General features: G+C 31.6%; 1 long non-coding RNA gene across 1 annotated transcript in view; it reads left to right on the plus strand.

The window, feature by feature from the left end:
- Positions 1-12,762, plus strand: part of LOC127701443 (uncharacterized) — a 117,518-nt gene that overhangs the window by 17,764 nt on the left and 86,992 nt on the right. The window lies entirely within an intron of this gene.

Below are 12,762 nucleotides of genomic sequence, written 5' to 3' on the forward strand. Positions count from 1 at the left end.
GGAGATCTTGCTGTAGTTCCAGTTCAGCAAGCATTTTAGAGACGTATCCCATCCATCCTCTTTTGACTTGTAATCTCTGGTGATAGATTTTGCCGCTTGACATTGTATCCTTTCAAGCTTGTTTTTTTTGTTACCGTGTAGGGGTCCCATACTATGGCTCCATATTAAATTATAAGATCCATTCCTAAAGATCTAGATCATTGTTCTAATCTGACACACATTTCAATAACTGGAATGCTACCCAAGTTGAATATATGGTGACCCACGAGAACAGCATTATCACTATTGAAATTGTGTTTAATACCGTGATTGTTCAATGTCATTAACTTAAATGGAGACAGACATTTGACCTGAAAGACATGAAAGGTGGTGTGGGAGTGCAAAATCAAAACTAACTGACTATGATATATGGTTAAAGAATGAATATCAATTAAATGGGTCAACATGGTCAAGGGCAGAGTTGTTATAAAATAACAATATGGCAGAGAAGTGGTTTCAAGTTTCATATAAAGCGATCTGACTGACATGAAATAAAAAATCGACGGAGTATCCCTATTTGTCTAATCTTCAAGGTGAAATAAAACTAGTAAAACAATATTATACTATTGTCTAAATATACAGAAATATAATTTGCTTAAAGTAACAGAAATAACTAGGTCACTAGTAACTTATTTAATGAGTATGTGGGGTATAAGAGCTTGCTAACAACAGGCTCTTCATAATCATTTGGTTTGAAAAGGATACTAGTAGTCTATATTCTTGATTTAGAAAAATGTAATTGCAAGAAAAAAATCACATTACTTAGAATACTTTAGATCATTCAGGTAGTCTTTATTTATATGTACAAAAGAACAGCCAGTAGTCATTGGATATTGTAGATCATTCAAATAGTCTTGACCTTTTTATTAGTACAAAAGAACAGCCAGTAGTCATTGGATATTGTGATCATTCCGGTAGTCTTGGCCTATTTATTTATACAAAAAAACAGCCAGTAGTAATTGGATACTGTAGATCATTCAGGTAGTCTTGACCTATTCATTTGTACTGAAAAAACAGACACATATACGAATATCAATTATATGCTTACGAGACATGTTGCAATGTTAAACTTATTACGGTATGTGAAAATCAAGACTTGCATAAAAAATATCACAATATTAGAGACAGTGGCGTCATTTTTCCTCAGAGCTTTCAGCTCTTTGATTGATATTTCAGCCCACAATAACGACATGTATGTTATTTTTCTCTAATAACTTATTTAAGTTAGACCCTTGACTGATGTAGATAAAGGAAGTTTTGGCAAAATGGTCATCTAGAAGTACCTTTTGATACTAACTACCACACACACTTGCCAACAATAGAAATGACAGCCATTGCTAAATAAGTGTCTTCCCATAGTTCTTTGTCATAAATAAAGCCAAGGAACTGTCTACTCAATGTTCAATTCAACATGAAGCATTCATATAAAGCATTGGCAAAAATCTTCTCCCCTGACACAGATATATTAAAGGATACTAAAGTCTCAAATTTTGTCAGACATGAGGCCAACAGACCAACAAATATGCTAACACTGAGCACTGTAACGTATACACATATATATGTATAGTTGCTACCTTGCATGTCACTAAGAACAGGAATTTATGTCATCAAGAAATTTAATAAATAAATAACAGGCTATTATTTCAACTTGGAATTATTTCTAATTATGGAATTTGAATAATTTTTTGTGTTTGAAATTTTTAATGAATTCCATGTTTATTCTGTATTTTAATGTTCTGTGTGGTGCACAACACTTTCTATTATATAGAAGATAGCATATTTTCAATAGAATGTACTGTGCCGCTCACAACACTATCTATACAAAATACATTGTATGGAAAGTGTTATGCACCACTTAAAACATTATAATACAGAATGAACATGGAATTTATTAAAAATTTCAAGCACAAGAAATTATGCAAATTCCATAATTAAAAATAATTCCAAGTTGAAATAATAGCCTGTTAAATCAGAATAATTGTGTGATGGCCTTAATAAGCTTGTTTGATTACAACCAATTCAAATTCAATATATTAAATGACACATTTAAAATGATTTGGCATGAAGAACTGAGAATGGATATGCTGGATGGTGTCTATGAAATTTGGCTGGTTATGATAAGTAAGGCTAAGGCATCTGGTCACAGTAGGTAAATTAAAACTAGGTGAACAATTCAAGCTCCTGAGAGCCTTTATGTAGTAACATCGCCTCTGAGAATTCTTTATAAAAAGCATATATATTTATAAATAGGACTATACTGTATATTGCCAACAACATAATCATGATAATAGTACTTGATTCATAAATCTTCATTATATAAATATACTATAAAACATGACTAAAAGCTTCAAAATATATGTAGTATTAGTTAGTAGTTCTTTATATTAAACAGGACTAGGAAAATCTAAATGAATCATAAAACATTAGGCCAGGAAAATGTAAGTACTTTTTATTGATTATAATGTATTTTTGCATTTATTTGGTGGTCTTAAATTGGATATTAATTATAAACAGATATTAAAGAAAAATGAAAATGCGCATTCACGAGTGAAATTAGTATTATTGGAATTTTTGATAACGCAAACTGATAGTGTGCGTTTGAAATGTGATCTATAATGTGAATGAATCAAGACGTGTAGGATAGTTGGGCAACACAGTGAATACAATTTTCAAAACCGTACCATAGTACAAATATGTAGATGTTATAAGGTTAAACTATTAAAACAAACAAACAAAATAGAATTGAAATTTTATGATAAAGATACGTTCCTGTTAGTAATTTTTTTCCAAAATTTTTTAATATATATACATGTAGTATCAATAAACACAAACATCAAGTACTTACGGATGGACATTTTATTTATCAAATGAATCTATTTTTATACGACCGCAAACAAATTTTTGTGGTCGTATATTGGTATGACGTTGGCGTCGTCGTCGTTGTTGTCGTGGTTAGGCGTCGTCGTTGTCGTAGTCGTCCGAAGACACATTGGTTTTCGCACTCTAACTTTAGTTTAAGTGAATGGATCTCTATGAAATTTTACCACAAGGTTCAATACCACAAAAGGAAGGTTGGGATTGATTTTGGGGGTTATGGTACCAACAGTAAAGGAATTAGGGGCCAAAAATAAGCAATTTTGTAACTTCCAGACATAACTTGTGTGTTAGTGTATGGATCTCTCTGACATTGTACCACAAGGTTCCATATCACAAAAATAATGCTGGGATTGATTTTGGGGGTATTTGCCTCAAAATTTTAGGAATTAGGGGCCAAAAAAGGGGCAAAAAACAAGCATTTTTCTAGTTTCATGACAATAACTTGTGTGTAAGTGTATGGATCTTTCTGAAATTGTACTACAAGGTTCCATATCACAAAGGGACAGCTGGAATTGAGTTTGGGGGTAATTGCCTAAACGTTTAGGAATTGGGGGCCAAAAAGGGGCCAAAAATAAGCATTTTTCTAGTTTCCAGACAATAACTTGTGTTCAAGTGTATGGATCTCTCTGAAATTGTACTGCAAGGTACCATACCACAAAGGGAATGCTGGGATTGATGATGGGGGTAATTTCCTCAATATTTTAGGAATAAGGGGCCAAAAAGGGGCAAAAAACAAGCATTTTTCTAGTTTCAGGACAATAACTTGTGTGTAAGTGAATGGATCTCTCTGAAATTGTACTACAAGGTTCCATATCACAAAGGGAAGGCTGGGTTTGAGTTTGGGGTAATTGCCCTAAACGTTAGGAATTTGGGGCCAAAAAGGGGCCAAAAAACACATTTTTCTAGTTTCCAGACACTAACTTGTGTTCAAGTGTATGGATCTCTCTGAAATTGTACTGCAAGGTACCATACCACAAAGGGAAGGCTGGGATTGAGTTTAGGGGTGATGAATCATAAGGGGGTTCAAAAATTTGGGGGGGGGGGGGGGGGGGGGGGTTTTCCTTTTTTTTTTCTTTTAAAATTTTCCATTTTAAGTTGGTTATTTCTGATTTATATTTAAAAGCAAATAATAATGATATGGTAGGAGATACACACCAAACAGGATGTGTAAATTATTATATAATAAGTATTGTGCAATAGCAAGAAATTTTCAATTGCACAGTATTGCACAATAGCAAGAAATCTTCAATTGCACAGTATTGCGCAATAGCAAGAAATCTTCAATTGCACTGTATTGCGCAATAGCAAGAAATATCCAATAGCACAATATTGCGCAATAGCAAGAAATTGTCAATTGTACAGTATTGCGCAATAGCAAGAAATATTTAATTGCACAGTATTGTGCAAAAGAAGATACTTCGTATAAATTGCTTTAATTTCTTGACCAATTTCAATGGGGTTTTATTCTTGAATTCTTGGGGTTCTTTAATATGCTGAATCTAACCGTGTATTTAGTTTTTGGATTTTGGGCCCCGTTTTTAAATTGGTCCACATTGAGGTCCAAAGGGGCCAAAATTAAACTTTGTTTGATTTCATCAAAAATTGAATTATTGGGGTTCTTTGATATGCCGAATCTAACTGTGTATTTAGATTCTTAATTTTTGGTTCCGTTTTCAAATTGGTCTACATTAAGGTCCAAAGGGTCCAAAATTAAACTTAGTTTGATTTTAACAAAAATTGAATTCTTAGGGTTCTTTGATATGCAGAATCTAAACATGTATTTAGATTTTTGATTATGGGCCCAGTTTTCAAGTTGGTCCAAATCGGGGTCCAAAATTAAACTTTGTTTGATTTCAACAAAAATTGAATACATGGAATATATGGGGTTCTTTGATATGCTGAATCTAACCATGTATTTAGATTTTTGATTTTTGGGCCCCGTTATCAACCTTGTGTACATTGAGGTCAAAAGGGTCCAAAATTAAACAATGTTTGATTTCATCAAAAATTGAATTCTTGGGGTTCTTTGATATGCTGAATCTAACCATGTATTTAGATTTTGGATATTGGACCATAATAGGTGAATGTCCAATTTAAAATTTTTAAGTTCTTAGACCACATTCATTCTGTGTCAGAAACCTTATTATGCTGTGTCAAATATTTAATCACAATCCAAATGCAAAGCTGTATCAAGCTTGAATGTTGTGTCCATACTTGCCCCAACTATTCAGGGTTCGACCTCTGCGGTTGTATCAAGCTGCGCCCTGCGGATTATTTTATTAAATTCTACCATTCTACTATATGAATAGATTAAGCCTCCGGGTGCAGGAGTTTCTCGCTGCATTGAAGACCTATTGGTGGCCTTCAGCTGTTGTCTGCTCTATGGTCGGGTTGTTGTCCTTTTGAAACATTCCCCATTACCATTCTCAATTTTATTTTATACTATACAAAATATAAGCAAAGACTTATAAATCCATACTAAAACAGTACAGAAAAATTAACATTATGATAGTACTTAATTAAATTTTGTTATGATTATTGTAAATTATATATTAGATTTTTTTGTGAGCTGCAAGGATTTAAAATCTTTGTGAATTGAAAACACACAAGTATTTTTATTCACGACCGTTTAAAATTTAAATATTATATTAATTTATCTTACTTTTATATTACAATACAAAAAAATAAATAACAATTACTTATAAAACCTTACTAAAACGGTAGGAAATAATTAATGTAGAAATATATTTATTGTTGTTTATCAACATTTTTGTTGAGCCTGCGACTTTTGTTGAGCCTGCGACTTTTGTCGCAGAAAGCTCGACATAGGGATGATAACTGGATAAGTGATCTGGCGGCGGTGGCAGCGTTAGCTAACTTCTTAAATGCTTTATATTTTAGAAGTTAGAAGACCTGGATGCTTCATACTTTGTATATAGATGCCTTATGTTACGAAGTTTCCGTCTGTCATATGTCCATTGTCCTTGACCTCATTTTCATGTTTCAGTGACTACTTGAAAAAAAAGTCAACATTTTTTGTAATGTTAATTTCTTTCTTATTATGAGTAATAGGATAACTATATTTAGTATGTGCATACCTTGCAAGGCCCTCATGCCCATCAGACAAATTTGATTTGACCTCGACTTCATTTCATGGATCAGTGAAGACGGTTAAGTTTTCGTGGTCAAGTCCATATATCAGATACTATAAGCAGTAGGTCTACTATATTTGGTATATGGAATGATTGTAAGGTGTACATGTCCAACTGGTAGGTGTCATCTGACCTTGACCTCATTTTCATGGTTCAGTGGTCAAAGTTAAGTTTTTGAGTTTTGGTCTTTTTTTCTAATACTATATGTAATAGGTCAACTATAAATGGTGTATGGAAGTATTTTATGATGTACATGTCAGTCTCACAGGTTTTATTGACCATGACCTCATTTTCACGGTTCATTTCTCAGTGTTAAGTTTTTGTGTTTTGGTCTGTTTTTCTTCAACCATGTCAACTATAAGCAATAGATCAACTATATTTGATGTATGGAAGGATTGTAAGGTGTATATGTCTGTCTGGCAGGTATCATCTGACCTTGACCTCATTTTCATGGTTCATTGGTCAATGTTAAGTTTTCATTGTTAAGTTTGTTTCTTAGAAACAATGCAATAAGCAATAGGTCAAATATGTTTGGTTTATTGAATGATTTTAAGGTGTACATGTATTTCTCTTTGGCTTATCTGACCTTGACCTCATTTTCTTGGATCATGTTAAGTTTATGTGTTACTTGTAGTAAAGCTTTGTATTTAGAACTATCAACATAAAATCAATGGTTAGTAAAGAAGGCGAGACATTTCAGCGTGTGCACTCTTGTTTTTGTATGATGCAAGGATTTATTCAGATTTAATTATTATGCATGTTTCATTTACAAATGAATATTTAAAAATACCAAAGCAGATCTAGAGTATCTTGTCATATAAATACTTATTTCTTAATTGCAACTCTGAAAATATTCTGACTTCAATTTAATATTTAGTTTCTACAGAAACATAAATACAGTATATATTTTGTATATATTTCTTTGATTTCTATTGAATTAATTAAATTGAATACTTTTGATAATAATATTATCTTTCTGTTTTCCGATCTAATATACACATTCAAACGTGAATGTTCTCTCCTTAGTCTATGATGAAAATACACACGTGGTTATATCTTCAGACATAATTAGTTTACATGTTATCATGACAATGCACAATACCACGTTATAATTGACCTAGATACACACAGCGTACAGGGGTCGTTTAAAACAAATATAATTGCGTTGTCATAATACTTGTTTAGAAACTTTCACATCAAAGTGCTTATAAACATTCACATTATTAAAAACACATATGTTTTGTGAAAAGGCAAAAAGGTTCTTATATTTAAACCATTTATTGACTGCAACCTAGCCTTATTGTTTACTTTCCAATTTACTTTGATGGTGTAATGTCACGTGGTAGCCTAGCCATAGAGGGACCGTATCAAAGAGTAGATAACAACCTGTATAAATGATCGAAAACTTTAGAGACGTTCCGAGAATTTTATTCCGACTTCCGGCCGAGAGATATCGAGTGGCCCATAGACACATCCAAAACTCGCCAATATAAACCTGTGCAAGCCATTTGACCTTGAAAATATATTGCCTCAGGGAGGGTTCACGCAAAAAATTATAAGCATAAATTGTCATATCTCATTCCAACAGAGACTATATGGCTATGAACCTTTAGTCATGGTTAATTGACTTTGGATGTTTTACATCATTAGTTTACATTTGAAGGTAGTTGCCATTTTAATTTCAACATTGCATTTTAAAGTATATCAAAATTATATACAAGCAAGACTTATAATTATCAACGGAGTATTGAACAAAATTCTGTGGATGAAATTTTAAGATATATGTAATCTCCATTAAAGGGAATCCCCTCTTTCTATATAAATTCTATATATATATTTATTGACCTATTTCACTAATCTTTGATTGTTTTATTTGATGGAAATGTTAAAACCTACATATGTATATATCAATTTTTATTTTCAAATGCAGTTTCACAAGTTCTTATAATTAATGCATACAAATTTTCATCAAAATAAAATAAATTACCCATATGTATATATATATTCACTAAAAAAATATATGTCTAATTTTCATCATGTCCCTGTCGATTTATCATGCAAATTATTTGATTCACTAATTAAACCCATAATTTTATATAAGAGCGAAATTTGGTTTATGGAAGATTATATTACTCAATTTTTAGAGCCATAAACAGAGCCAAAATGCATGGAACTAACTGTGATATTTTATCCTTGACAGATTGATTCAGCTTTGAGAAAGTGCTTCATAAATTTTGTAAAACTGTTCTTGGATTTAAAAAAACCTCATGTAATATAGCTGCAAACTCTGAGTTAGGACGGTTTCCACTTGACTCCTTTATAAAAACTCAAGTTTTATTATATTTTTGTAGAATTAACTGCCATGAAATAAACCCTCTTGTTAAAGAAGCTTCCAAAGTAAATAAGTCTATGTCTGAAGATGGAATATATACTTGGTACACTTCTGCCAAGCACATTTTTAAAAATTTTAATATTGATGAACAAGAATACATTGATTTTGATAAACCTTTTAAACTTATAAAAATTTCACTTAAAAAAACTTTTAAACATATTGTTAAAGAAAAGTATGATAAAATCACTCTTGAAAAACTTTCAAATATCGATAACAGTTCAAAACTTTACCTTTATAGTAAACTTAAAAATGAAATTAAACTGGAAGACTAAAGTTGCTCAATCTAAACAATTTTAATAGTCGTCCACATTTAACAAGTGACCATAACTTGGAAATTGAAATAGGTCGGTCACTCGATATAAAAAAAATTCAAAGAGAACACAGAGTGTGTAAAGTTTGTAAATTTTAGATGATAAAGAACACTTTTTCCTTCATTGCCAAATCAACAGTAATATTAGAAACCCCTAATAAATGCAATTAAAACCCATTATTCTAATTTTAACCAGCTTGACTCAAACTCTAAACTTAAAACTATTTTAGATCCCAATAAACATGATAAAGATATTTTGTCTAATGTTGTATGCTATATAAAGCAATCAATGGAATTGCAAAAAATAAGGTCCACATTGGTCAATTATCTATATATATATATTATTAATATTAACATGACTTGTTTAACACTTTTTTTCATGTTTTGTATGTTTCTTGTCACTTGTGTATATCATGTTTGCATTTTAACCCTTCAGGGTTTCACTTTTTGCAATAAAGTTATATATAAAAATTTACAGATAATACTTTGCCTGAATTTTAATGGTTATATTAAAGTACTTTTAAACATTCAAGGCCTATGACATGTTTGACATGAATTCCTTTTGTCTTGCCTTGAAGGAGTCAAAAAGCGAGACATATATAGGTTTATAAAAATAAGAAGATGTGGTTATTATATGATTGCCAATGAAACAACTCTCTGAAAAATGTATTCCACAACAAGAAACATGTATCATTCACTGAGTATACAGTTTTGTACCAGCTCTAAATTATCCTAAATAATATGCACATAGAAAATGGATAAATTACGAAGGATTATAATAAGATATACTGGATTGGTCCTGGACCCGCAGTGTTTATTTCATTAATTATGGAATAAGGTTTATATAATCTTTAAGTTAATGAATTTAAATCATGACAATGTATCAGCAGTTCTAAATTTTATATATTTATCCAAAGTATCTAATACAGTTATAACAATATAAAGTCTACCAAAAATATTGAAAGAGCTTAAGTAATACACATAATATGACTCATCAAGATCGCACTAAAATAACCTGTCTTACTAACTTTGTTTTAAATTCATTTTCAAGGATGGTAGTTGCAATTAGGTCAAACAGAATGTGGTTATTTGATATATAATTTGTAATTTTCATACACACATTCTCCACCACTGTGAAATAGAGGCACTATATGGGATTATTTGGCTGTGTTTAAAATATTTTATGAAATCTATTATTGGTACCTATTTTGATATTTGTAACCTATTGCATAATTAATTCTTTATATATTGTCATAAATGTCATATAAACAAATTAAAAATGTTTGTGACAAAAGCACATACTGGTATATATTTGATATGAAACATAAAATACAAATGCAAATAAATACAAATATTTTATTGACACAAACTCAATTACAATAATTGGCAACAGCCCATACAACTAGTACACAAATGGTAATGATGCAGCAATTAAACAATACTACATAACATATTAATAGGCACATTTGAACAATGAAATTTGCAGTTATATATATATATATATTAATATACATAGGTTAATGTAGAATAGGCTACTGACATACATACATTGTATGTTATAGCTTCATAATGTTCATATTACTCATTTGTCTGGACATTTTTCCTTAATTCAAATGATTGATTAATAAAAGATGATATTAATCTAAGTGTTTTCTACACTTGTTATTAAGTAGTAGTTTGATATATTCGTCCTCAGTTTTGGATTGTTTGTCATAATTTTTAAAATTGGACAATTTTGATATAAGGACATTTCTTTGTGATTCATATTTTGTACAGTGCAAGATAAAATGTTTTTCGTCTACTATTTTATTATTATGACATAATTTGCACAACCTTTCTTCTCTGTTAACTCGCAGGTACCTGCCCCTTTCAATTTCAAGATTGTGTGCACTTAGCCTAAGTTTTGTCAAAGGTGCCCTAGCTATCTTTCAACATATTCAATTGATCAACATAGTGTGCACATTTATTTGAAAAACAATAATGTCGAAAAAATTATAATTTTTATGATTCCGTAATATATGAATTCTGTTCCTGTAAAATTTGGTCATGAATTCGTTGTTTTATTTGAGCAAGCATAGGTTTAATAGGTACATGGAAAGATGTTAAATACGAGAAGCCTAGATTTTGGATACATTTCTTCATATTACTTGTCCATATGTTGTTTTCTCTTTTTTAATAAAAATGTCAAAGGCTTTTTTTAAATCAATAAATGCAGCATAAACCACTCCTATGTTTAGTCCTGTATTGTTCAATAATTGATTCCAATGAAAAAATATGATCAGCTGTTCGATTATGTTCCATAAAACCAATTTGGTTTTTATACGACCGCAAAAAATTTTTGTGGTAGTATATTGGTATGACGTTGGCGTCGTCGTCGTCCGGCGTCGTCGTCGTCCGAAGACACATTGGTTTTCGCACTCTAACTTAAGTTTAAGTGAATGGATCTCTATGAAATTTTACCATAAGGTTCAATACCACAAAAGGAAGGTTGGGATTGATTTTGGGGGTTATGGTACCAACAGTTGAGGAAAAAGGGGCCAAAAAGGGGCCAAAAATAAGCATTTTTGTAACTTCCAGACATAACTTGTGTGTTAGTGTATGGATCTCTCTGACATTGTACCACAAGGTTCCATATCACAAAGGGAATCCTCAGATTGATTTTGGGGGTAAAATTTTTGCCTCAAAATTTTAGGAATTAGGGGCTAAAAAAGGGGCAAAAAACAAGCATTTTTCTAGTTTCATGACAATAACTTGTGTGTAAGTGTATGGATCTTTCTGAAATTGTACTACAAGGTTTCATATCACAAAGAGAAAGCTGGAATTGAGTTTGGGGGTAATTGCCAAAATGTTTAGGAATAAGGGGCCAAAAATAAGCTTTTTTCTAGTTTCCAGACAATAACTTGTGTTCAAGTGTATGGATCTCTCTGAAATTGTACTGGAAGGTTCCATATCACAAAGGGAATGTTTGGATTGATTTTGGGGGTCAATGCCTTAAAATTTTAGGAATTAGGGGCCAAAAAAGGGGCAAAAAACAAGCATTTTTCTAGTTTCATGACAATAACTTGTGTGTAAGTCTATGGATCTTTCTGAAATTGTACTACAAGGTTCCATATCACAAAGGGAAAGCTGGAATTGAGTTTGGGGGTAATTGCCCAAATGTTTAAGAATAAGGGGCCAAAAGGGGGCCAAAAATAAGCATTTTTCTAGTTTCCAGACAATAACTTGTGTTCAAGTGTATGGATCTCTCTGAAATTATACTACAAGGTACCATACCACAAACGGAAGGCTGGGAATGATTTTGGGGGTAATTGCCTCAAAATTTTAGAAATTAGGGGCCAAAAAGGGGCAAAAACAAGCATTTTTGTCGAGCCTGCGACTTTTGGTCTTTTTTTCTAATACTGCATGCAATAGGTCAGCTATATTTGGTGTATGGAATGATTGTAAGGTGTACATGTCTAGCTGGCAGGTGTCATCTTACCTTGACCTCATTTTCATGGTTCAGTGGTCAAAGTTAAGTTTTTGAGTTTTGGTCTTTTTTTCTAATACTATATGCAATAGTTCAACTATATTTGGTGTATGGAAATATTTTATGATCTATATGTCAGTCACGCAGGTTTTATTTGACCTTGACCTCATTTTCAAGGTTCATTGCTCAGTGTTAAGTTTTTGTGTTTTCGTCTGTTTTTCTTAAACTATAAGCAATAGGTCAACTATATTTGTTGTATGGAAGAATTGTTAGCTGTACATGCCTGCCTAGCATGGTTCATCTGACCTTGACCTCATTTTCATGGTTCATTGGTCAATGTTTAGTTTACTTGGTTAATGTTAAGTTTATGTGACAGTTGTAATAAAGCTTTATATTTAGGACTATCAACATAATATCAATGATTAGAAAAGAAGGCGAGACATTTCAGCGTGTGCACTCTTGTTCTAGTTTCAGGACAATAACTTGTTTGTAAGTGAATGGTTCTTTATGAAATTGTACTACAAGG

The sequence above is a fragment of the Mytilus californianus genome, unplaced genomic scaffold (genome assembly GCF_021869535.1).
Source record: "Mytilus californianus isolate M0D057914Y unplaced genomic scaffold, xbMytCali1.0.p SCAF_5, whole genome shotgun sequence".
Lineage (NCBI taxonomy): Eukaryota > Metazoa > Mollusca > Bivalvia > Mytilida > Mytilidae > Mytilus > Mytilus californianus.